This window comes from Ursus americanus, chromosome 32, assembly GCF_024610735.1.
Source record: "Ursus americanus isolate L20-20 chromosome 32, mUrsAme1.1.p, whole genome shotgun sequence".
Taxonomy (NCBI): Eukaryota; Metazoa; Chordata; class Mammalia; order Carnivora; family Ursidae; genus Ursus; species Ursus americanus.
In genome coordinates, this window is record NC_142158.1 from 6390364 (window position 1) to 6414170 (window position 23807).

The window sequence follows — 23807 nt, forward strand, 5'->3', positions numbered from 1 at the left end:
CTTTTTTGGAAAACTGTCCATTCAGTTCTTCTTTCCTTTTTTCAATCAGATTGCTTGTTTGGTTTTGTTTGTTTGTTTGTTTTGGGGGGGGGTGTTTTGTTTTTGATGATGGTCCTGGTGGGTTTTCTTCATTTCTGTTGACTTGTATGAGTTCTTTATATGTTATGGGTATTAATGCTTTATCAGATATGTAATTTGCAAATATTTCTTCCCACCCCATAGGTTGCCTTTTCATTTGGTCGATGATTTCCTTTGCTGTGCAGAAGCTTTTTAGTTTCATGTAGTCCCATTTGTTTATTTTGCTTTTGTTGCTTTTGCCTTTGGTGCTGAATCCAAAAAAATCATTGCCAAGACCACTGTCAAGAAGTTTACCTACGTTTTCTTCTAGATGTCTTATAGTTTCAGTTCTTACGTTCAAGTCTTCAATCCATTCTGAGTTGACTTTTGTGTATGGTATAAGATACAGCCCACATTTATTTATTTATTTATTTATTTATTTATTTATTTATTTGCATGTGGCTGGATAGTTTCCAGCTAAACAAGACCAGTACTTTGTGCTAAATTAATTAGTGAAAGTGCCTGGGTTTGTTTCTAGGTTCTCTATTCTCTGTGTCTGCTTTTACACCAAGACCATACTGTTCTGATTAGTAATATAGTTTGAAAACAGGAAATGTGATACATCCAGCTTTGTTCTTGTTTCTTAAGATTGATTTGGCTCCTTGGCATCTTTTGTGGAGCCGTACAAATTTTAGGATTTTTTTTTCCTGTGGAAAATGCCACTGGAATTTTGATAGGGGTTGCATTGAATCTGTAGATCACTTTGGGTCATTTGGAGGTTTTAATAATATTAATTCTACAATCCACAAACATGGAATATTTTTTCATTGTTTGTGGCTTCTTTAATTTCTTTCATCAATGTCATAACTTTTTGTGTATTGCTCTTTCACCTCCTTGGTTAAATTTATACCTAAGTATTTTATTATTTTTGATGCTAGTGTAAATAAGACCATTTCATTATTTTCTCTTTCTTGATAGTTCATCTTTAGTGTATAAAAACACAATTGATTTTTGTTTATTGATTTTGTATCTTGCAATGTTACCGGATTTGTTTATTAGTTCTAACAGTTTGTTTGTTTGGGTGGAATCTTTAGGGAATTCTATATATAATATCATGTCATCTGCAAATGGAAACCATTTTTCTTCTTCTGATTTGGATGTTTGGTCTGTCCTTCCTTCCTTCCTTCCTTCCTTCCTTCCTTCCTTCCTTCCTTCCTCCTTCCAGCTAATTCCTCTGTCTAGGACTTAAGTGGGGAGAGTGGGCATCCTTGTCTTGCTCCTGTTCTTAGAGGAAAATCTTTCAGCTTTTCAGCATTGAGTATGATGTTAGGTGGGGGTTTGTCATATACAGCCTTTATTATGTTGAGGTACATTCACTGTATGTCCAGTTTGTTGAGTTTTATCATAAAAGATGTTGAATTTTGTCAAATGCTTTTTTGCATCTTTTTAAAAAATCATATGATTTTTATCCTCCCTCTTGTCAATGCGGTGTATCACATTCATTTGCAGATGTTAAGCTATCTTTGCATCCCAGGGATAAATCCCACTTGATCATTGTGTGTGATCTCTTTCATGTCCTGTTGAATTTGCTTTGCTAAGATTTTGTTGAGGGCATCTACATCTAAGTCCATCTGGGATATTGGCTTGTAATTTTTATTTCTTGTAATGTCCTTTTCTGGTTTTGATGTAAGAGGAATACTGGCCTCATAAAGTGATTTTGGAAGTGTTCCCTCCTCTGCTATTTTTTGGAATACTTTGAGAAGTATTGGTATTAATTTTTCTTTAAATGTTTGGTAGAATTCACCAGTGAAATCATCAGGCCCTGGACTTTTGCTTGTTGGGAAGTTCCTGATTAATGATTCGACATTTTTACTAGTAATCAGTCTGTTCAGATATTCTATTTTTTCATGATTCAGTCTTGGTTCGTTGTCTGTTTCTAGGAATTTTTCCATTTCTTCTGTCATACAACTTGGTGTATAATTATTGATAGTAGTCTTTTATGAACTTTGTATTTTTGCAGTATCGATTGTAATATCTCCTCTCATTTATAATTGTATTTGAGTCCTCTATCTTTTTTCTTGGTGAGCCTAACTTAAGGTGTGTCTATTTTGTTTACCTTTTAAAAGAAAAAAAAAACAGCTCATAGTTTCTTTGGTCTTTTTTATTGTCTTTTTAGTCTCTATTTCATTCATTTCTGCTCTTATCTTTGTTATTTCTGTCCGTCTGCTAATTTGGGACATAACTTGTTCTTCCTTTCCAAATTCCTTGAGGTGTAAATTAGGTCATTCATTTGAGATTTTTTCTTTTTCTTAATGTAGACATTTATTCCTATAAATTTCCCATTTAGATTTTAAGCATAGGGAGAGGAAGATGGCAGTGGAATTGGAGGACCCTAGGCTCACCACATCCCACAAACACAACTAGATAGCTATCAAGTCATCCTAAATACACCAAAAATTGACCTGAAGACTGACATAAGCTCCACAACTAAAGGGAGAGAAGAGGCCATATTGAAGAAGGTAAGAAGTACAGAGACATGGTTTAGGGGAGAAACAGGTTGTAGTTGCAGCAGAGGGGAGGGAGCCATGGTTATGGAGAACGGTGAGGGAGAGAGGAGAACACAGGAGACTTGACTTGTTTGCTTTTCCCTCCCCATCTCCCCCTCCCCCCTCCTCTCATGTGTGTGTGTGTGTGTGTGTGTGTGTGTATAAATAAAATCTAAAAAAAAAAAAAAACATATTCATGCAATGAACAGCAGTCTGGAAGACCCAGAGGAATGAATTAGTGACCAAGAAGACAAAATAATGGAAAATAATGAATCTGAGCAAAAGAGAGAAAGAAGAATTATGCAACACAAGAATATACTTAGGGAATTCAGTGACTCCATCAACTGTAATAACATTTGTATTATAGAAGTCCCAAAAGAAGAAGAGAGAGAAAAGGGGAGCAGAAAATTTATTTGAAGAACTAATAGCTGAAAACTTTCTTAATCTGGGGAAGGAAGCAGACATCCAGATCCAGGAGGCACAGGGAACTCCCATCAAAATCAACAAAAGCAGGCCAACACCAAAACTTATTGTAATTAAATTTGCAAAATATAGTGATAAAGAAAAAAATCATAAAAGCAGCAAGACAAAAGGAGTCCTGAACTTTCAAGATAAAACCCATAAGGTAATCTGGAGATTTCTTAAGAGAAATTTTACAAGCCAGAAGAAAATGGATGATATATTCAAAATGCTGAATGGGAAAAATATGCAACCAAAAACACTCTATCCAGCAACGCTATCATTCGGAATAGGAGTGATAAAGAGTTTCCCAGACAAAAAAAAAAACTAAAGGAGTTAATGGTCACTAAACCAGCCCAGCAAGAAATATTAAAGGGGACTCTTTGAAAGGAAAGGATAGACCAAAAGTGGTAAAGACAAGAAAGGAGCCGACAAAATCTCCAGAAAAAAATGACAAAACAAGTAATAAAATGGCAATAAATACATATCTATCAATAATTACTAGGAATATAAGTGAACTAAATGCTCCAATCAAAAGACATAAGGTATCAGAATGGATAAAAAAAAAAAAGACCCATCTATATGCTTCCTGCAAGACCCATCTATATGCTTCCTGCAAGACCCATCTATATGCTTCCTGCAAGAGGCTCATTTTAGACCTAAAGACACCTGCAGATTGAAAGTGAGGGGATGGAGAAATATTTATCATTCAAATGGATGTCAAAAGAAAGTGGGAATAGTAATATTTATACCAGACAAATTAGACTTTAAAACAAAGATGTAACAAGAACACAGGAAAAATGTTGGTAGAGAATGCAGAGAAAGGGGAACATTCTTACACTGCTGGTGGGAATGAAACTGGTGCAGCCACTCTAGAAAACAGTATGGAAGTTCCTTAAAAAGTTAAAAATAGAACTTCCAAATGATCCAGCAATTGAACTTCTAGGCATTTACCCAAAGGATACAAAAATACTGATTCAAAGGGGCACGTGCACTCCAATGTTTATAGCAGCATTATCAACAATAGCCAAATTATGGAAAGAGCCCGATGTCCATCAACTGATGAATAGATAAAGAAGAAGATAGATATATAATGGAATACTACTCAGCCATCAAAAAGAATGAAATCTTGCCATTTGCAATGACGTGGATGAAGCTAGGGTATATTATGCTAAGCAAAATAAGTAGTCAGAGAAAGGCAAATACTATATAATTCCACTCATATGTGGAATTTAAGAAACAAAACAGATGAACATAGGGGAAGGACCCCCAACCCCCAAAAAAAGAGAAAAAGAGAGGGAGGCAAGCCATAGAAGACTCTCAACTATAGGAACAAACTGAGGGTTACTGGAGGGTGTTGTGTTTGGAGATGGGCTAAATGGGTGGTGAATATTAAGGAGGGCACTTGTTGTGATGAGCACTGGGTGTTATGTATAAGTGATGAATCACTAAATTCTACTACTGAAATCAATATTATATTATACGTTAACTAACTAGAATTTAAATAAAAACTTGATATAAATAATAAATAAATAAATAAATAAATAAATAAATAAATAAATAAAGACAAAGAAGGACACTATATAATGATAAAGGAGATAATCCAGGGGTGCCTGGGTGGCTCAGTCAGTTGAGAAGTTGTCTTGGTTTCAGCTCAGGTCATGATTTTGAGGTCATGAGATCAAGCCCCACATGGGGCTTCATGCTCAACACAGAGTCTGCTTGTCCCTCTTCCTCCCCCTCTCCCTCCTCTCTCTCTCTCTCTAAAATAAATAAATAAAATCTTTTTTTAAAAAAGGGGGGATGATCCAACAAGAAGATGTAACAATTGTAAATATTTATGCACAAAACATATGAAAAATACATGAAAAAATTAATAATAAACATAAAGGAACTAACTGATAATAATACAATAATAGTAGGGTCTTTAATACCCCACTTACATCAATGGACAGATCATCTAAACAGAAACTAAACAAGGAAACAATGGCTTTGAATGACACACTGGACCAGATGGACTTAACAGATACATTCAGAACATTCCATCATAAAAAAAGCAGAATATTCCTTTTCAAGTGCACGTGTGACATCCTGTAAAATAGATCACATATTAGGTCACAAAATAGGCCTCAACAAATGCAAACACATTGAAGTCATACCATGCACCTTTTCTGACCAGAAGATATTTGCAAATGATATATCTAATAAAGAGTTAGTACCCAAAACATATAAGGAACTTACATAACTCAGCTGAGTTATATATGATATATATATATATACTTATATACATATATTTAAAACTTATATATAAGTTTTAAAAGTTAGGGTGCCAAAAGTAAATAAACCAATTAAAAAATGGGCAGAAGACATGACTAGACATTTTTCCAAAGAAGACATCCAGATGGCCAACAGACACATGAAAAGATGCTCAACGTTACTCATCATCAGGGAAATTCAAATCAGAACCACAATGAGATGTCAAATTTCTCTCTCTGTTCACCTTCTAGGATCCCTATGATCTGTACGTTGGTCTATTTGTGGTGTCTCATTAGTCCTCTAAGCTGTCTTCACTTTTTTGCTCTTTGCTTTTTGCTCCTTTGATCAGAGATATTCCACTGCCTTGTCTTCAAGTTCATGGATCCTTTCTTCCACTTGATCTGGGGTGCTGTTGAACTCACTACTGAGTTTTTCAGTTCAATTATTGAAGTCTTCATCTCCATGATTTGTTTGGTACTTTTTACCACTTCATCTCTATGATTTGTTTGGTCCTTTTTAATATTTTCTGTCTCTTTGTTGAAATTCTCACTCATGCATTGTTCTCCTGAATTTGTTGAGTATCTTCATGATCATTATTTTGAACTCTATCAGGTAAATCTCTATATCCTTTCCATTAAGGTCTGGTTCTAGTTTTATCTTGCTATTTTGTTTGGAACACATTCCTCTATTTCTTCATTCTCCTTGCTTTTCTGTGTTGGTTTCTGTGCATTAGCTTTAAGAGCTGCCTCTCCCAGTCTTGACAGACTGGTTTCAGGTAGGAAATGAACCTTATCAATCAGCCTGGCTTGAGCTCTTGGTTGTCTCTCAAACCTCTGTGACTGTACAAGCTGTTTTCTTTGTCCTTGGTGCCTCCCAGCAGTTAAGAGTATACCAAAGGGGAAGATCACAATCAGCACCTAGATGCAGGTTGATTAGAAGTCACACCTTCAGCTCAGCATTAGAATTGGGAACATCCCTGAGCCAAAGGAATCTGATAATAGGATGGTTCCAGAACTAATTTACAATCTACCACATAACAATCTTAACTGGGCAGCTTCAAGGGCATACAGATTCCTAGGGGAAGGGCAAACATGTCTCTCAAATAAACCTTACAGGATTTAGTAAAGGCCATGAGACAGAAGTATTTCCACAACATGCTTCTTTCTATTCTCTATAAATAAACGTCCCTTTTAACTGAAAGCAGGCTCATGGGTCTAACCTTCCAGATAGCCAAGCAGGGAATGCCACATGGGAGGGAAAGGGTGAGCCTGCATGAGATTGCCCAGCACTCAGCCCATAGCTTCCAGAGGAGAAAACGCTTCAACGGTAGGATTCAGGGGAACTTTGGTCACAGGTTCCTTCAGCCCGGGGCCCAGGGCAAATGACACATGTAGGTTAAAGCAGCTTTGAAGTATCTTCCTTGTGCAACTAGAATAGTAAGAGGAAAGGAAACTATACACGTGCAGAGCATTAGCAATAACGTGGATGGACTTTGAGGGCATTATCCTAAATGAAAAAGTTAGACAGAAAAAGACAAATACATATGATATCATTTATATGCAGAATAAACAAACAAACAAAATAAAACATAGAAAAGGGGATCAAATTTGTGGTTACCAGAGGTGGAGGTTGGGGGGAGGGGGAACTGGATAAACGTGGTCAGAAGGTACAAACTTCCAGTGATAAGATAAATAAGTAGTGGTGAGAGATGGTAGCTATAATTCTGGTGAGCATAGCATAAAGTACAAACTTGTTGAATCACTACGTTGTATACCTGAAACTAATGCTACATTGCATAGCAACTATACTCACATTAAAAAATAGATTAGTAATGGGGATGTAATGTATAACATGATTACTGTAGTTAAAACTGCTGTATGGTATATCTGAAAGTTATTAAGAGAATAGATCCTTAGAGTTCTCATCACAAGGATAATTTTTTTCTTTGTTTCTTTTTCTCTTTTTTTGTGTGTATCTGTATGAGATGGTGCGTGTTAACTAAACTTATTGTAATCGTTTCACAATATATATAAGTCAAATCATTAAACCTATACAGCGCTGTATGTCAATCATATCTCAATAAAATTAGAAAAAAATTTTTTAAAAGAAGTCATGCCGTCAGACAGCAGCTGGGAAAGTATGTAATGAGGCCCTTTCCAGGGAGCAACTGGGAGATGGGTTTTTTCCTGCTCCTTCTGCATTTGGTTTAGGTGTAAAGTTTTGGGGAGGGGCGATCCTGTGCCCATTATAAACTTTCTTTGCTTGCTACAGTCCTGTGGGATTCATGAATGCAAGCCCCATGACTAAGAGCCAGGAGATCTAGGGAGCCATCCCCGGTGGCAGCTGCAAAAGTTAGGATGCCAGATATATCTACAAGCTCCTTCTAGGAAGATATTGACAATTTGCAGCAGGCTCGAGGAAAAAGTCAGTGAAGGTGTCCACAGGCTTCCCAATCTCCAGGGAGGACCTCGGTCAGTCCCTAAGTGCATGCTAAAATAGAAACTTAACCCTCAGGCAGCAGCTTTGAAAACATGCAAATACACCTCTTTCAGGGAAAGACCGGGAGATAGGTGTTTCTTTTGTTCCCCCTGCTCTGAGTCTCGGGAGTACACTCAGTATACCTGCTTCTTTGTTTGCTACAGCACCCTGGGACTTACGAACAAAAGGCTCATAGGCCATTAGAGCCCTGTAATCCAGGCACCTGTCTCTTAGGTGGCAGCCACCAAAGCTGGGGTGCTAACATGCGTATAAAGAGCTCCTTCCAGGAAGATGCCAATTATTTGGAATGACCTAGAGGGAAAAGATTAAGGAAGTACCCTTTGGCTTCGTTGATTTCTGGGGAAGATGGCAGGCATCCCCTAAATGTGTGCTAAATTAAAAGCCTGACCCTCGGGGCGCCTGAGTGGCGCAGTCGTTAAGCGTCTGCCTTAGGCTCCGGGCATGATCCCAGCGTTCCAGAATCGAGTCCCACATCGGGCTCGAGTCCCACATCCGGCTCCTCCGCTGGGAGCCTGCTTCTTCCTCTCCCACTCCCCTGCTGTGTTCCCTCTCTCGCTGGCTGTCTCTCTGTCACATAAATACATAAAAAATCTTTAAAAAAAAAAAAAAAAAGCCTGACCCTCAGACAGCAGTTCTTAAAGTATGCAAATAGACCCTTTTCCGGGGAAGACTGGAAGGTGGGCATTGTGTCTGTTTCTTTTGTACTGAGCCTTGGGGGAAGAGCCATGCATGGTGAGTCCTCGAGAGCCTCTTAGGAACTGTTCCTTTGTATGTTATATAGTCTTGTGGGTCTTGTGCATATGAGCCCCATTGCCTTTCAGAGTTAGGTGTTTTGGGGGGCCCATCTCTTAGGTGGGAGTTTTAAAAGTTAGGGTGCTAAAATGTTGGGTCCAAATCTTTCACTCTTCAGGGAGAAGCTGGGAGTTAGCAGTTTCATCCTAATTGTATAGCCCTATGCCAGGGGTGGGGTTTATAACAGAGTGTGTCTCAGCATTTCCTATCCATTTCAATGTGGGTATTTTCTCATTTGCAGAATTTATAGGAGTCACTCAACTAGTTTCTGGATTTCTTTCAGAGGAAATTGCTTGGTGAATAGCTGGAGTAGGGGAGTTAGGTCGAGAGTCTTCTCTGTCGCCATCTTGGTGAACCCAAAATGAGTTCTAACTTTTATTACACAAGGAATTACCGAAGTTTTGAAGTTTAAATATGGGGAAAAAGGCACGAGTGAGAGTTGAGTAACCAAAGGGGAGAACTGTGACATGCACTGTGAATCGATTCAACCAGCATCCGTGTCAATATCTGTCCAGTGTGCTTTTATGTATTTCAGAAACTAGAAAACTCGAGTTTTTACTGCAGTTTCTCAATTCTATGACATCTAAAGTTCTATAATGATTTAGGTTCCACTATTTAGAAATATAAATGCAAGAGTTGGAAGCTTTCTTTCCAATATTTCTGCTGACAATAGAGGCATCGGTTTCTCTGTGAAAGCAGTGTCTATTTACTGGCCTCACGGGATACTAAAAAGCACTCCCCAGCATAACTATTTTGCTGGTGTGGATTGCATAAGGCTCAGCATGGTTTTGGAGCCAGCTGCTTCCTATGCCAACTACCTGTCAAGATAGTTTTCCTGATCATGGCGGATGCTATGGCTTTGGAGCTGGCCGCTATGGCTTTGGAGCTGGCCGCTGTGGCCACCATTCCCAATGTGGTCGGTGTCGGCTGAATTAGAGGAGCTTCTCTAGTTCTGCAGGACTGCTGTAGGCAGTGCTCTTAAAAGACCAATCTGCGAGCTGTTTCTTCAGTCTTCCCAACAAGCATCCTGTAATAAATCCCTTCTGCTTAAACTAACTAGGTGAACGCTATTGCTTGTAAGCAAATGTGGGCAATATACTCTCCTTGCTATCCCTTTCCTTATGCATCCTTTTCTTCCCCCCAAGCCAAGTCACCACACATGGATCTAGAATATACAATTCATTCTTTTTGGCCAAACCACAGGCTTTCCCTTTTTTAAAATGCAACTTGAGATTTACCCTCCATGAAGCCATTTTAGATAGGTTCAAAACACATCCCATTTCCTCTGAAACTGTAACTTAGAAACTTAGTAATGGCTCTTTGGGGACACTAAGAGCATTAATCAGATTCAGAAACAGAGTCAGAGTACTTCCCCTGGGAAGAATTTTTCACATAAAGTAAAAAGTACTTTGACCTAGCAAGGCAGATGAGGACTTAAAAGAAAAGCTATAGTTTAAGGCTGGGAGAGTGAAAGATGTGAAAATTTAACTCCTGTAGCTGTTACAGCTATTTCTCTTTCACATTCCTTGCCTCTCCCCTTCCCACAACACCTGGCAGCCGGCAGCAAAACTAGATGGCGGTCAATCATGCCAATGACAAGATTCGTTCCAGAAACAGTCCAAATCTGTCAGCAAAACATCTTCACCTTTCAGGAGGCCCTGGATCCTAGATCCTTCCTCCCGCATGCTTGAGTCTGCTTTAGTGCTGAATGAAGGGCCCACACCACCTCCTGGAGACGGGTCCCGGCACCGCGCCCTGCTTTCCCACAACATCTCTGTTCCACTTCTCAGCTGTAGACTTTTCATCAGGCCCAGAGAAATGGCAGAGAAACACACAGAAATAAACCCACTGTAAGTTTTAAAGACAAACACCAAAGGAAAATTAAATGAGGAGAGGTCATTTCCACTAATAGAATGTGTGGTGGCTCAAATATGTAAGAAACCATCGGAAATGCATAAATTGTATTTCTCATTAACTGTGATTCCTGAAGTTACTACTTTTGGGGGTATTTCTTTTTAACCTGTAGTGCCTCATTCAGAAGTGATATCATGAATCTTCAATTACCCTCATTATCAGACTTTGGCAATGGCACCAAACAATTCAGAAAATCAAAAGAGATAGCAATTGACAATTAAGAATGTCATCTATATTTTGATGTATTTTACAAAACTCAAGAAAAATGCAAGGAAAACTGATTAGTCAATCCTATGTGTTTATGTGTTATTTCCAAAACTCAATATTCTTTGAGTAATAAAGTCAACACTTTCTCTAGCAACTCAAGAGGCAAAGGTGTGAAGTGCCACTGAATCAACATTTAGGATTTAGAACAAAACTTAAGTCAAAGAGATTCCTTCATTGGAAAGTTGGCTTCCTTGTTAAAGATGTTGACCTGCTCCTATTTTAATTATTCTTTCCTTTAATGAATGGATTATGTTACATGCCTTTTTGTTTACACATGTATAAAATGCTTGTCTCACCAGGAACCAACCAGTTATTAAAAGAATTTAAACATATCCTGGCCGTAAGTTTCATTTGGAGGCATTCTAAACATTTTTATTATTTGCCACCTGTTGTGTTATAAACATTGAAGAATAGAAAGGCTCTAGGGCACCTTTGTGAATTCCCAAGTCCCCGACTACATGGAAAAGCTGATGAGCCTTAAAAAGTTGGAAAGTTCTTGAAAACTCTTTAAAAGATACACATAATTCTATATAAATGTCACATGGCATCAGGCAGCAATGCTCTTGACTATGTTAACTTAAAGGCAAAGATCCAGATACACTTTTTGTATTCTCTTTTTAAAAAGCTGAAGACCTCTTTATTACAAATAAAGTTTGGTAACAAACACAAGCATATATTACTAAAAGTGTCTTAACTGCTTCCAAAAATGTGTGAGCACATACATGTTTGAAATCCTTCCTTTTCATCATTGTCAGAGACAAACTTTTAATTTCCTGCTCTGACACATGTGGAATATCATTTTAAGCAGAAGTCTGCTTTTATGGGCGTTCAAGCTTGGTGTGGCTGTTCGGTGGTAGAGAACATTCAGGACGTGGGTTTCTTTCATCGCACGGGAGACCAGACACACAGCTCCATGCGTAGTAATCACTTGCTTCTCAACCAGAGGAAGCTGGCATTTGCAGGACATATTCTCTGTGCCAGGCATGCATTATCACATGGAAATCTCACACCTTCCTTTTCTGCCTGAACATACTGAGACTTAAAGATGATAATTAAAATGTCCAAGGTCAAAGAACCCAGGTCCAAGCCAGGTCTGCCTGGTGCCAGCACTTGAACTTAGCCATCATATTATTACTTTTTCACAACTGCCTTTACTTGATTAATCAGCCACGTTATTCTTCCATTAGACCTATATGCAATCAGCATTTGGAAGATGAAAAATAAGGATGGCTACAAAGACAAATAATGCCAACATGCTAAAATAGTTTTTAACGTTTAATTCATACTCAAGACTTCTATAGTGTTTTACCTCTAAAAAGCTCTATAGTTAACTTATGAATTAAGACTATCTATTAACTTAACTAATAATCAAACATTTCAACATTTATTTCAGGTTAAATTAAGTCTTGATGTGTCATGAAATATTTAAGCTTCCCCTGCAAATGACAAAAATTGAGGTACTTAATTTTATATTTGAAAGATTTAAGCATACGCCATATAATAAAAAATCTCCAAAGTCAAGACAATATTGCCAGGAATATTAGGCTTTCCTTTTTCCACCATAAGTATTCACTTAAAAAAAAACAACCCACTAAATTCTGAAGAAAAAAGTAGTTTAAAAAAGGTGGAAGAATGGATGAGTTCACATTTTTATGTAACTGACATTACACAAAGAGGTTTCAAGCATCAGTGAAAAAATTGGATGAGATCATTTCTGTGGATTCCCCATTTTTTCTAGTTTTTACTGAAAAGTATTTTAAATAGACACATAAAAGTAGAGAGAATACTGTAATGACCCTTTCTATATCATTCGGTCAATTCAGTAATTATCAATACATATCTTATTTATATATGCCCACACCTAATACCCATTTCCTCCAATTACTTTGAACTAATACAAGATACATCATTTCATTTAAAAATATTTCCATAGGCATTTCAAAATAAAATTACTGTTTTGGGGGAAAAGCTACAGTATAATTCTCACACATAAAAAAAGTATAACAGCAATTCTTTAATGTCATCGAATATCCAGTCTGTGTTCACATTTCTGTAACAATTTCATGATTTTTTTAATTGTCTATTCAAATCAGGTCCAGAGTCCATGCATCATACTTGGCTGATATATCTTTCAGGTCCTTTTTAATTAATTAATTAATTAATTAATTAATTAATTTTCAATTTATTTATTGGACAGAGAGAGAGAGTACAAGCAGGGGGAGGTGCAGAGGGAGAGGGAGAAGCGGACTCCCTGCTAAGCAGGGCTCCTGCTGTGGGGCTCGATGCCAGGACCCCGGGATCACGACCTGAGCCGAAGGCAGATGCTTAACCAATTGAGTCACTCAAGTGCCCATGGTCCTTTTTAATCTATAGTTTTCCTCTCTTTTTCCCTGAAATATATTTGTTAAAGGAAGCAGGTCATTTCTCCTACAGCATTTGAGCATTTTCCATGTTCTGACGTTGCTGATTGCATACTGGTGGTGTTATTTACATGTCCCTTGTACTTTTTGTAAGTTGGTAATTAGATCTAGATCCTTGAGATTTAGTGTTGCCTCTTCTGAGATTGTTCTGCTTTGTGATTTCCCTTTCCCCTCAAAAAAAAAAAATGTGGATCATGACTTCAATTTTATACAGATCATAACTATTGTAGATGAGGACTTTTTTCTGTGGAATTCTTTTTCTTCCTGTGGAATTCTTTTTTTGTTTCCTGTGGAAGTCCTTGGTGGGGAGGATACATAATGTCTTGCACAGTCTAATGGAAAGAACACAAACTCTCAAGCCCAACCCACCTTAGTGGAAGACCCACCAGCTACATGTTGCGTGGTCTCGAGCAAGCTATTTAGACTTCAGCTATTTCATTTGTAAAATAAGGACAATCATGACTTCCTTAAAAGGCTGTTGTAAAGATATAAAGCATCAAGCACATCGTAAGTTTTTAATTGTAGGTGTTAGTACCCTACCAGTCTAGAGGTCTTGAGGATGTCTCTGCTCTCTGCTTAGAGCTTTGCTTCCCACCGTGCCCCTATCCCTATGTTGCTTTTCAACACTCCAGTCAACCATTACCTTTCCAGGAGGTGCTCCCAAACCCCCAGTCTGAGCTATCAGCTGCTCCTTTATATCCCCACTGTCTCTTGGGTTATGAGCATTTATCAAACCACTATTAGCTTCTTGTTTTGCTTCCTCACTAAAATGTGAGCAACTACAGATAATGCCTTTGTGTTTTTTATTCAAATGTTGTTTTAATTATGAAACATGTCATACCAGAAAATACAGAAAAAAACATATAATTGACACTTATTTACCTTTTACTAAAATTAAGCAATGGTTAATATTTTATCTAATTGGCTGCATCTATCTCTCTTTAAAAAATAATAATGATATTATTGACCCAGATAAAGCCTCACCCTTATACTTCTATTCTTTCCTTCCTAAGGAAATGCTCTGAAGGATATTTTTATACATTTATTTCTTATGTATAAGATATTCTATTGCATACATTGGGTCTGTAAGGTTTATGTAAGTAGTATCAAGCTGTATGTATTATTTTGCTACTTGCTTTTTGCTTACTGATTGTTATACTTTTGAGGTTTATCCATAGTATAATATGTACCATTTTTCATTAATTTTAATTACTGTATAGTATTCCATTGTATGAATGAGTTAAAATTTATTTAACTGTTTTCTTTCTTTTCACGTTAAATGATGCCTTTATTTTTCTTAAATAATTTTTTATTATGTTATGTTAGCTACCATGCAGTACATCCTTAGTTTTTGATGTAATGTTCCATGATTCATTGTTTGCATATAGCATCCAGTGCTCCATGCAGTATGTGCCCTCCTTAATACCCATCACCGGCCTAGCCCATCCCCCCCCCTCCCCTCTGAAGCCCTCAGTTTATTTAACCATTTTCTTACTGAGGAACGGTTGGACTGGTTCCACCTTTTTATTTCAAACAGTGCTCCAATGAACAACCAGAAACAGTTGTCCTTGTGCTCACATGTGAGTATTTCTTGGGTAGGGGAGCACAGGTAAGATGTCCCAAATCCTAACATAGTGCCTGAAATATTAAGTGTTCAATCAGTGTCTGTTGAAGAAAGGAATGAAAATATGACATATTTGATTCATTCAAAAATGAAAAGCTGATGGGCATAAAATTAAGCTATCACTAGGGCCCAGTTATTAAAGATATGAAGTTATCCAGGAGGCTTTATAAATGTGAATGGGCTGCTATTACTTGGTTTAAGCCACAGAAATTCCAGTTCAAGTGAATTACAGGGGAAATGAAAACATAATGCCAGAGAAAATCAATCATTCCCCAGGTTGACATTAGCTGTGTATTCAGTTCAGTTTTGAGGACAGAGCTTCAATTTTTACCATGGACAAAACTGAAAGGCCAAGGCAACCACAGGGTTCTGATTTATGGCACCGTGAGCTGCAAAAGGATCTAACACCCATGTCACAACGAGGCTTTTCACTTTCACGGGAATGATCAAACACTGGGTCAGAGTATAAATACATGCACTTTGCCCCTAAGAGACTACTTGGGACACATTCTGTCACATGCTAGAAGCCAACATCAAGATCACTGAACTGTTTAAAGAGCTTGATAATTGATGCTCTTTGAAGGGGAGAAAACCCACTATTCAGCTTCTGATACTACTTTGGAGACTCTATTAGAAAACCTCGTGTAATTCTGTCATTTTCCAAATTTCCCAGCTATAAACCTCCCACGTGCAAAGGCCATGTCAAGGATCCATCTATCCAAACCATGCAACCACCTGTTTCTTCCTTCATTGAATCACTGGCAATAAAGATGCAGCTACCTCTAGCCCAATTAGATCCACTCCCTGAAACTGAGGATGGAATTAGCTTCCCTGAGGATGGGTTGCACACAGGAATGTGGATGCCTGAATGAATTTAAGGTCCTGTTAAGAGGAAAGAAGCAGGAAGTAAATCCTGAGTAGACAGCCAACTGTGTCAGCAACAGTCCTCCCCTTTAACTTCCCAACATCCATCTACATTCCTCTTGCCATGCAAGACACTGATGCCTACATGAAATATATTCACTCCAACTCCAAATCTATGATCTCTAAGTGATGCACAGCTTTTGTCTTCAAGCAGCTCCTCAGGTTCAAACAATGCACAGGAAAAAATGAAACACCAAGAGAGTTGCAATTAAAAACAAAAGCCATTGAGACTGGAAGCCATATAGACTGGAAACCCACTAGTCACTGGCTAGTATTAAGATGGTGTAGAAGGTTGGGGAAGTTGGCCAGAAAGCTAGAGTAAAATTCACCACCCCGCCCCCCAGTCTCACCGTGCTCTGAGGATAAAGTCTAGCAAAGAAGGAGCCTAAAATGAAAAACAGGTTTCCAGCTCAAGATAATTGTTAGATTTTGCAGCTGCCCTGTAGAAGCTGATTGAAAGAACTAAGCTAATACCTCTGAGTAGCAGAACATCCAAGACTGCAGAGACTGAGAATTCAAAGCCAAGAAGGGCCACACCCTGGGGACACAGATAAACCAGAGCTGAACCAAGTTTCACAGACACTGGAACCCAGCCCCTGTTCAGCCTGATCCTTGCTTTCACTGAAGAAATCATCCCTTTACCCTATGTGCTACTAGAAGAAAATGAAGGCCCTTGCTGAGGAAGGATATTATATGGAGCTGCTATAGTTCTTTTTTTACACAACGTCAGGCATACAACAGAGAGGCAGGAAGACGTGTCCAACAATCAAAACAAAAACAAATAAGAAAAACAGGCTGACAGAACATTCAGATTTTGGAAATAGCAGAGAAGAATTAAATTAATTAATTAATGCATTAAAGAAAATAGAGAAAAAGACGGACAAAAATCAATGAAAAAATGGTTAATTCAACATAGGATACAAAACAATCAAATGGACGTCATAGAACTGAAATACACAATGTATAAACTTAAGACTCCACTGGAGAGATATAAAGGCATGCTGGAAACAAGAAAGTGAAATTAAAGACATGTCGGTAGAAAATATATAAACAGAAGCATAGAGAAAAAAGAACAGTATAAGAGACAGTAGGGCACATAGTCAAAAAACATAGTGATCCAAGTCTTAGATGGAGAGGAGAGAGATTGGAGCAATGTATGGGGCAGAGGAAATAATAGCCAAGAATGTTCCAAAATTGGTGAAAGACATCAAACCACAATTTTGAAAATCTCAAGAACCCCAAGCAGGATAAATCAAAGACAACCACCCAAGTATACTATAGTCAAACTACTGAAGAACCAGAGAAAGCCTAAAAATCTGAGAAATAGCCACAAGAAAAAAGACACATTATCTGCAAAGAAGCAACAATGAAAACCGATGGCTAATTTTTCGACAGAAACTTAAGAAACCAGAAAAATTACATCTTTAAAATGCTGAAAACCAACCTAGAATTCTATACTCAGTAAAACCATTCTTTGAAAATTAATGAAATAGAGACACCACCAAAAAAAAAAAAAAAAAGCTGGGGGAATTCATCACCAGCATACTGACCCTATAAGAAATCCTAAAGGAAGTTCTCTGGGTTGAAGGAAAATTGTCACAGATGGAAATATGATCCTGGTGAGTGAGCACTACAGGATGAGACCTGTGGGAGGCCAGCTTTGATGGAATAGCCCTGGGGTACAAGCTATAAGCATGAAGAGGGTCTTCACTGCTGATGAACTGAACTAACCTTTCAGGAAAATGGTGATTCGCTTCCTCCCACCCCTCAGCCCCTCTGCATTCCTGAACCTTGAGCAAAAGCAGAATCAAACCTTTCCTTCCATCATGGTCCTCAGGAACCCTGCCAGCATTGTCCCAGGAACTTTCTCCAATGTACCAGATTACTTTCTTGGGAAAAAAAAAAATCATTTTAAGAGTCCTATCTGCATGCTCATTTTGAAGTTTATCTCTTAAAATTTAATATGGTAGCTTCATTGAGATATAATTCAGATGCCACATGATTCATTCATTTACACTGTACAATTCAAAAGTTTCAGTTTATTAACAGAGTTCTAAAAACCGAAATAAACGTTAGAGCATTTCATCACTCCAAAAAGAAACTCAATAGCCAATTAGCAGTCACTGCTTATTTTCCTGCTCTACTTCCTCTCCCCAGCCTAAGCACCACTAATCTGCTTTCTGTCTCCACAGATTTGCCTCTAATGGGCATTTCATGTAAGTGGAATCATATGGTATGTGTTGTTTCATGATTGGCTTCTTATATTTAGCATAATGCTTCCGAGGTATATTCTTATTGTATCACATACCAACTGTACTTTTTTTAAAATTGTGGTAAAATACGTATAAAATTTACCTTTCTTTTTTTTTTTTTTTAAGTTTTTGTTTATTTATTCGACAGAGATAGAGACAGCCAGCGAGAGAGGGAACACAAGCAGGGGGAGTGGGAGAGGAAGAAGCAGGCTCATAGCGGAGGAGCCTGATGTGGGGCTCGATCCCATAACGCCGGGATCACTCCCTGAGCCAAAGGCAGACGCTTAACCGCTGTGCCACCCAGGCGCCCCTAAAATTTACCTTTCTAATCATTTTGAAGTGTACAGTTCAGTAGAGTATTGTTTTGCAATCAGTCTCCAGCACCTTTTCATTTTGCAATACTGAAACTCTACGTCCATGATACAACATCTCCCCATTGTCCCTTTCTAGCCCTTAGCAACCACCATTCTATTTCTGTTTCTGTGAATTTGACTGCTCTAGATACCTCATATAAGTGTCATCACACAGTATTCATTTTTTTCTGACTGCTTTATGTCACTTAGTATAATATCCTCAAGGTCCAAGCACATTTCAGTGTGTGTCAGAATTATCTTTCTTCTTTTTCTAAAGCTGAATAATATTTCATTGTGTATGCATCTATCTGGTGATGGACCCTTGGGTTATTTTCACTTTAGGCTATGGTGAATAATGCTACTATGCACTTAGATGTACTAATATCTCTTTCAGACCTGCTTTCAGTGCTTTCAGACATATATCCAGAAGCGGAATCACTGGATCATATGGTCTTTTGATTTCTATTTTTTTTGAAGAACTGCCATACAGTTTTCCATAGTGGCTGCACCATTTTACATTCCCACCAACAATGCATAAAAATTCCAATTTCTCCTCATCCTCACCAACACTTGTCATTTTCTGTTTTGTTTTGTTTTTTTAAGAGTAGCCATTTTAATGTGTGTTAAGTGAATAAGGGGCCCAACTTCATCCTTCTGCGTGTGGATATCCAGTACCAGCACCAGCACCACTTGTTCAAAAGACTATTCTTTCCTCCCTTGAATTGTCTTGACACTTGTTGAAAATCAATTCACTGTCAATGTGATGGTTTATTTCTGGATTCTCAATCCCATTCTATTGATCTATAGGTCTCGCTGAATGTCAATGTCACACTGTCTTGATTACTGTAGTGTTGTAGTAAGTTTTGAAATCAAAAAGTTTAAGCTTTCCAACTTTGTTCCTTTTGAAGAATGCTTTGGTTATTCTGGATCCTTTGAATTTCCATATGAATTTGAGAATCAAATCATCAGTTTCTTCAAACAAATCACCTAGAGTTATGATATAAGTTGCTTTGACTCTGTAGGTCAGTTGTGGGGAGGGTGCTACCATTTGAACAGTATTACGCCTTCCAATCCATAAACATGGAATGTCTTTCCATTTATTCAGGTCTTCTTTAATTTCTTTGTTTCTTTCTTTTTAAGATTTATTTATTTATTTTGAGAGAGAGAGAGAGAAAAAAAGCATGAGCAGGGGGAGGGGAAGAGGGAGAGAAACTCAAGCAGACTCCCCATTGAGCACCAAGCCCAATGGGGCTAGATCTTATGACCCCAAGATCATGACCTGAGCTGAAATCAAGAGTTGGATGCTTAACCAACTGAGCCACCTAGGAGGCCTTTCTTTAATTTTTTTCAACAGTGTTTTTTATAGTTTCATCATGTTAAGTTTTTCACTTCTTTTGTTAAACTTATTCCTAAGTATTTATTCATTTTGAAGCTTTTGTATGTGGAATTGTTTTTTTTTTTTTTAAGTTTTTATTTAAATTCCAGGCAGTTAACATACAATGTAAGTTTAGTTGCAGGTGTGCAATGTAGTGCTTCAACATTCTGGGATTGTTTCTAGTGTACAGAAAGACAATTGATACAATTGATTTTGTAGATTGATCTTCTATTTGTCAACTTGCTGAACTGGTTTATTAGTTTGAGTAGCTTTTTAGTGGAGTTCTTTGGATTTTTAATATATAAGATCATGTCACCTGCAAATAGGCATAGTTTCATTTTTTTCTTTTCTTTCTTTTTTTTTTTTTTTTTTTTAAAGATTTTATTTATTTATTTGACAGAGACGGCCAGCGAGAGAGGGAACACAGGCAGGGGGAGTGGGGGAGGAAGAAGCAGGCTCCATCCCAGAACGCTGGGATCACACCCTGAGCTGAAGGCAGACACTTAACGACTGCGCCACCCAGGTGCCCCCATTTTTTTCTTTTCAATATGGATGCCTTTTTTTCTTATTTAATTTCCCAGGTTAGAATTTCTAGCATAATTTTGAATAGAAGTGGCAACAACAAACATCTTTGCCTTGTTCCTGATCTTAGGGAAAAAACACTGAGTCTTTCACCATTCAGTACAATGTGACCTGTGGTTTTTTTATAGATCTCCTTTATCAAATTGAGGAAGTTCCCTTCCATTCCTAATTTTTGAGTATTTTTATCATGAAGGGGTTTTAGATTTTATCAAATGCTTTTTCTAAATTTATTGAGATGATGGTGTGGTTTTTGTCCTCATTGAGTTGATATGGTATACCATATTAATAGATTTTTTTATGTTAAAACAAAATTTTTTGGATAAATCCACGTGTCATGGTGTGCAATCTTTTTTATATGTTGCTGAATTCAATTTGCAAGTATTTTGTTAAGGATTTTCATATCTATATTCATAAGAGATGTTTTCTCTTTTTTTGTGATGACTGTCAAGTTTTGGTATCAGGGTAATAAAAACCTCATACAATGGGTTGGTATTCCTTCCTTTTTTTTTTGGAAAAATTTATATTAACTCTATTTTATTTTATTTATTTCAATTCCAGTATAGTTAACATACAGTGTTATATTAGTTTCATTTGCAAATACACTATCCCATTTAGTAGGTTGTCTTCTAGTTTTCTTTGTTGTGTGAAAGCTTTTTATTTTGATGTAGTTTCCATCGTTTATTTTTGCTTTTGTTTCCCTTGCCTCAGGAAACATATCTAGAAAAATGTTGCTATGGCCGATGTCAGAGAAATTACTGCTTGTGCTCTTTACTAGGATTTCTATGATTTCATGTGGTACATTTAAATCCTTAATCCATTGTAAGTTTATTTTTGTGTGTGGTGTAAGAAAGCGGTAAACTTTCATCATTTTACATGTTGCTGCCCATGGTTACATGTTTTCCCAATACGATTTGTTGAAGAGACTGTCTCTATCTCATTGCATATTCTTGCCTGTATTAACTCTATTTTAAATATTTAGACAGTTCAGAAGAAAAGTCGGGACCTGGGCTTTTCTTCATGGGGAGTTTCTAAATTACTAATTCAACCTTCTTGCTCTTTATAGGTCTGTTCACATTTTCCATTTCTCTTGAGTTAGTTTTAGTAGTTTGAGCCTCCTAAAAATTTGTCCATTTCATCTAAGTTATCAAATTTGTTGGCATAAAATTGTTCATAGTATTCCCTTATAATCCTTTTTATTTCTGTAAGGCTGATATATATCTAACCAAGGAATACCTAGTTATAATTATTGTGTTATTTAGGGGCGCCTGGATGGCTCAGTTGTTAAGCGTCTGCCTTTGGCTCAGGGCGTGATCCTGGCATTATGGAATCGAGCCCCACATCAGGCTCCTCTGCTACATCAGGCTCCTCCGCTACGAGCCTGCTTCTTCCTCTCCCACTCCCCCCGCTTGTGTTCCCTCTTTCGCTGGCTGTCTCTATCTCTGTTGAATAAATAAATAAAATCTTTAAAAACAATAATAATTATTATTATTGGGTTATTTAAATTTATGTTTTTTAAAGAAGTTGAGCGGAAAGGAAACCAAGTTTTTATTTGTAGAGTCTGTTATATTACCATTTATGACTCTCTTCATTTATGGCTCTCTTCATTTGTTCCTATGGATTCCAGTTACCATCTGGCATAATTTCCTTACACTAATGTAGCTTTGCTCACAATTACCTCCTTTGTGTGTTCTTGTTAGATATATCACATCCTGATATGTCATTAGCTCAATAATACAATTACAGTTGACCCTTGAATAATGTGGATTTGAACTGCACAGGTCCACTTATACATGGATTTTTTTAAAAAATAAAAGCAGTACAGTACTGTAAATACTGTAAATTTTCTCTTCCTTATAATTTTCTTAATAACATTTTCTTTTCTCTAGCTTATTTTATTTTAAGAATACAGTATATAATATATACCGCATACAAAATATGCGTTAATCAACTGTTTGTGTTATTGGTAAGTCTTCAGGTCAACAGTAAGCTATTAGTAGTTAAGTTTTGATGAAGTCAAAAGTTATATGTGAAATTTTTACAGTGTGGGGAGTCAGCAACCCTAACCTGTATGTTGTTCAAGGCTCAACTGTATATATGTATTGTTTTCTACAACTTGTTTTTAAATAATAAAAAGTAAAATACGCATTGTTAGTGTCTTTTATGATTCCTTAATGACCTTTACAAGTGCTCTTTGATTTCTCAGGTGAATTCAAAACCCCATGTGGGTCACTTGTTGTCAACCTAAAAAATTTCCCTTTAGTATTTTTTGTGAAGCAGGTCTGCTAGCAATGAAATTCCTTAGTTTTTGTTTTTCTGTATTTTTATCTTACCTTCTTTTTTGAAAGACAGTTTTGCTGGTTGTAAGATTTTTTTTTTTTTTACTTTTTTCTTTTAGCACTTTGAATATGACATCCCATTGCCTTCTGGCCTCTACTGTTACTAATGAGAAGTCAATTATTAATCCTTTTAAGGTTCAGAATTTTTAATATGGTATATCTAGGTGTGAATCTGTTTGTATTTGCTGTACTTGGAATTTATCAATGTTCTTAGACATACAGATTAATGTTTTCTATCACCTCCGGGAAATTTCAGCCATTATTTCTTTGAATATTCTTTCTGCTCCTCCCTCTCTCGCCTCTCCTGCTTGGACAATCATTACATGTGCATTGGTGCACTTTATGGTGTCCTGTGTTCCTCTGATGCTCTGTTCATTTTTGTACATTTTTTGTCTGTTTTTCAGATTACATAATCTTTATCTTCAAGTTTTCAGATTCTTTTTTCTGGCAGTTCAAATCTGTTGAGCCCTTCTAGTGAATTTTTCATTTTAGTTTTCATAATTTTCAACTCCAGAATTTCCATTTGAATCTTTTTTACAATTTCTCTCTCTTTATTAACATTCTTTATCTGATGAGGTTATCATCACACTCTTTTACTCCATTTAGCATGGCTCCCTCTAAGTCTATGAATATATTTGCAATGGCTGTGTTGAAGTCTTTGTTAAATCTAATGTCTACGCTCTCTCATAAGCAGTTTCTCTTTTTTCCTGCTTTTCCCCCATGTAAAGTTCTCATTGTCCTGTTTTTTTGAATGACTTGTTTTTTCATTCAAAACTGGACATTTTGGATAATATAGCAGCTCAGAATGCTGGTTCCCCCTCCCTCTGGGGTTTATTGCTGTTTTTGCTGTTGTCATTTGCTTGTGCATTTGTCTGGTGATAGGACTGGTCTAAAACAGGAAAGTCCGTCCCCCCTCCACCCCGCAGACTGTGATATTGCCCCTCAAAAAGCACAGCCTCCGGCATTTGCATGGTCACCCCAGGATGTCAGTGGTTTCAGCAGGTCTTTCTTTTACTGTTTCTCTGCTTGATCTATCCATTAGGCTGTCTGACTCTGTTAATACCACATCCAGCTATTAAGATCTACTAATTGCCTGCTGATTGCGCTATTGTTTTTGATAATGCCCTCGTGCATAACTTGCTCCATAGTTT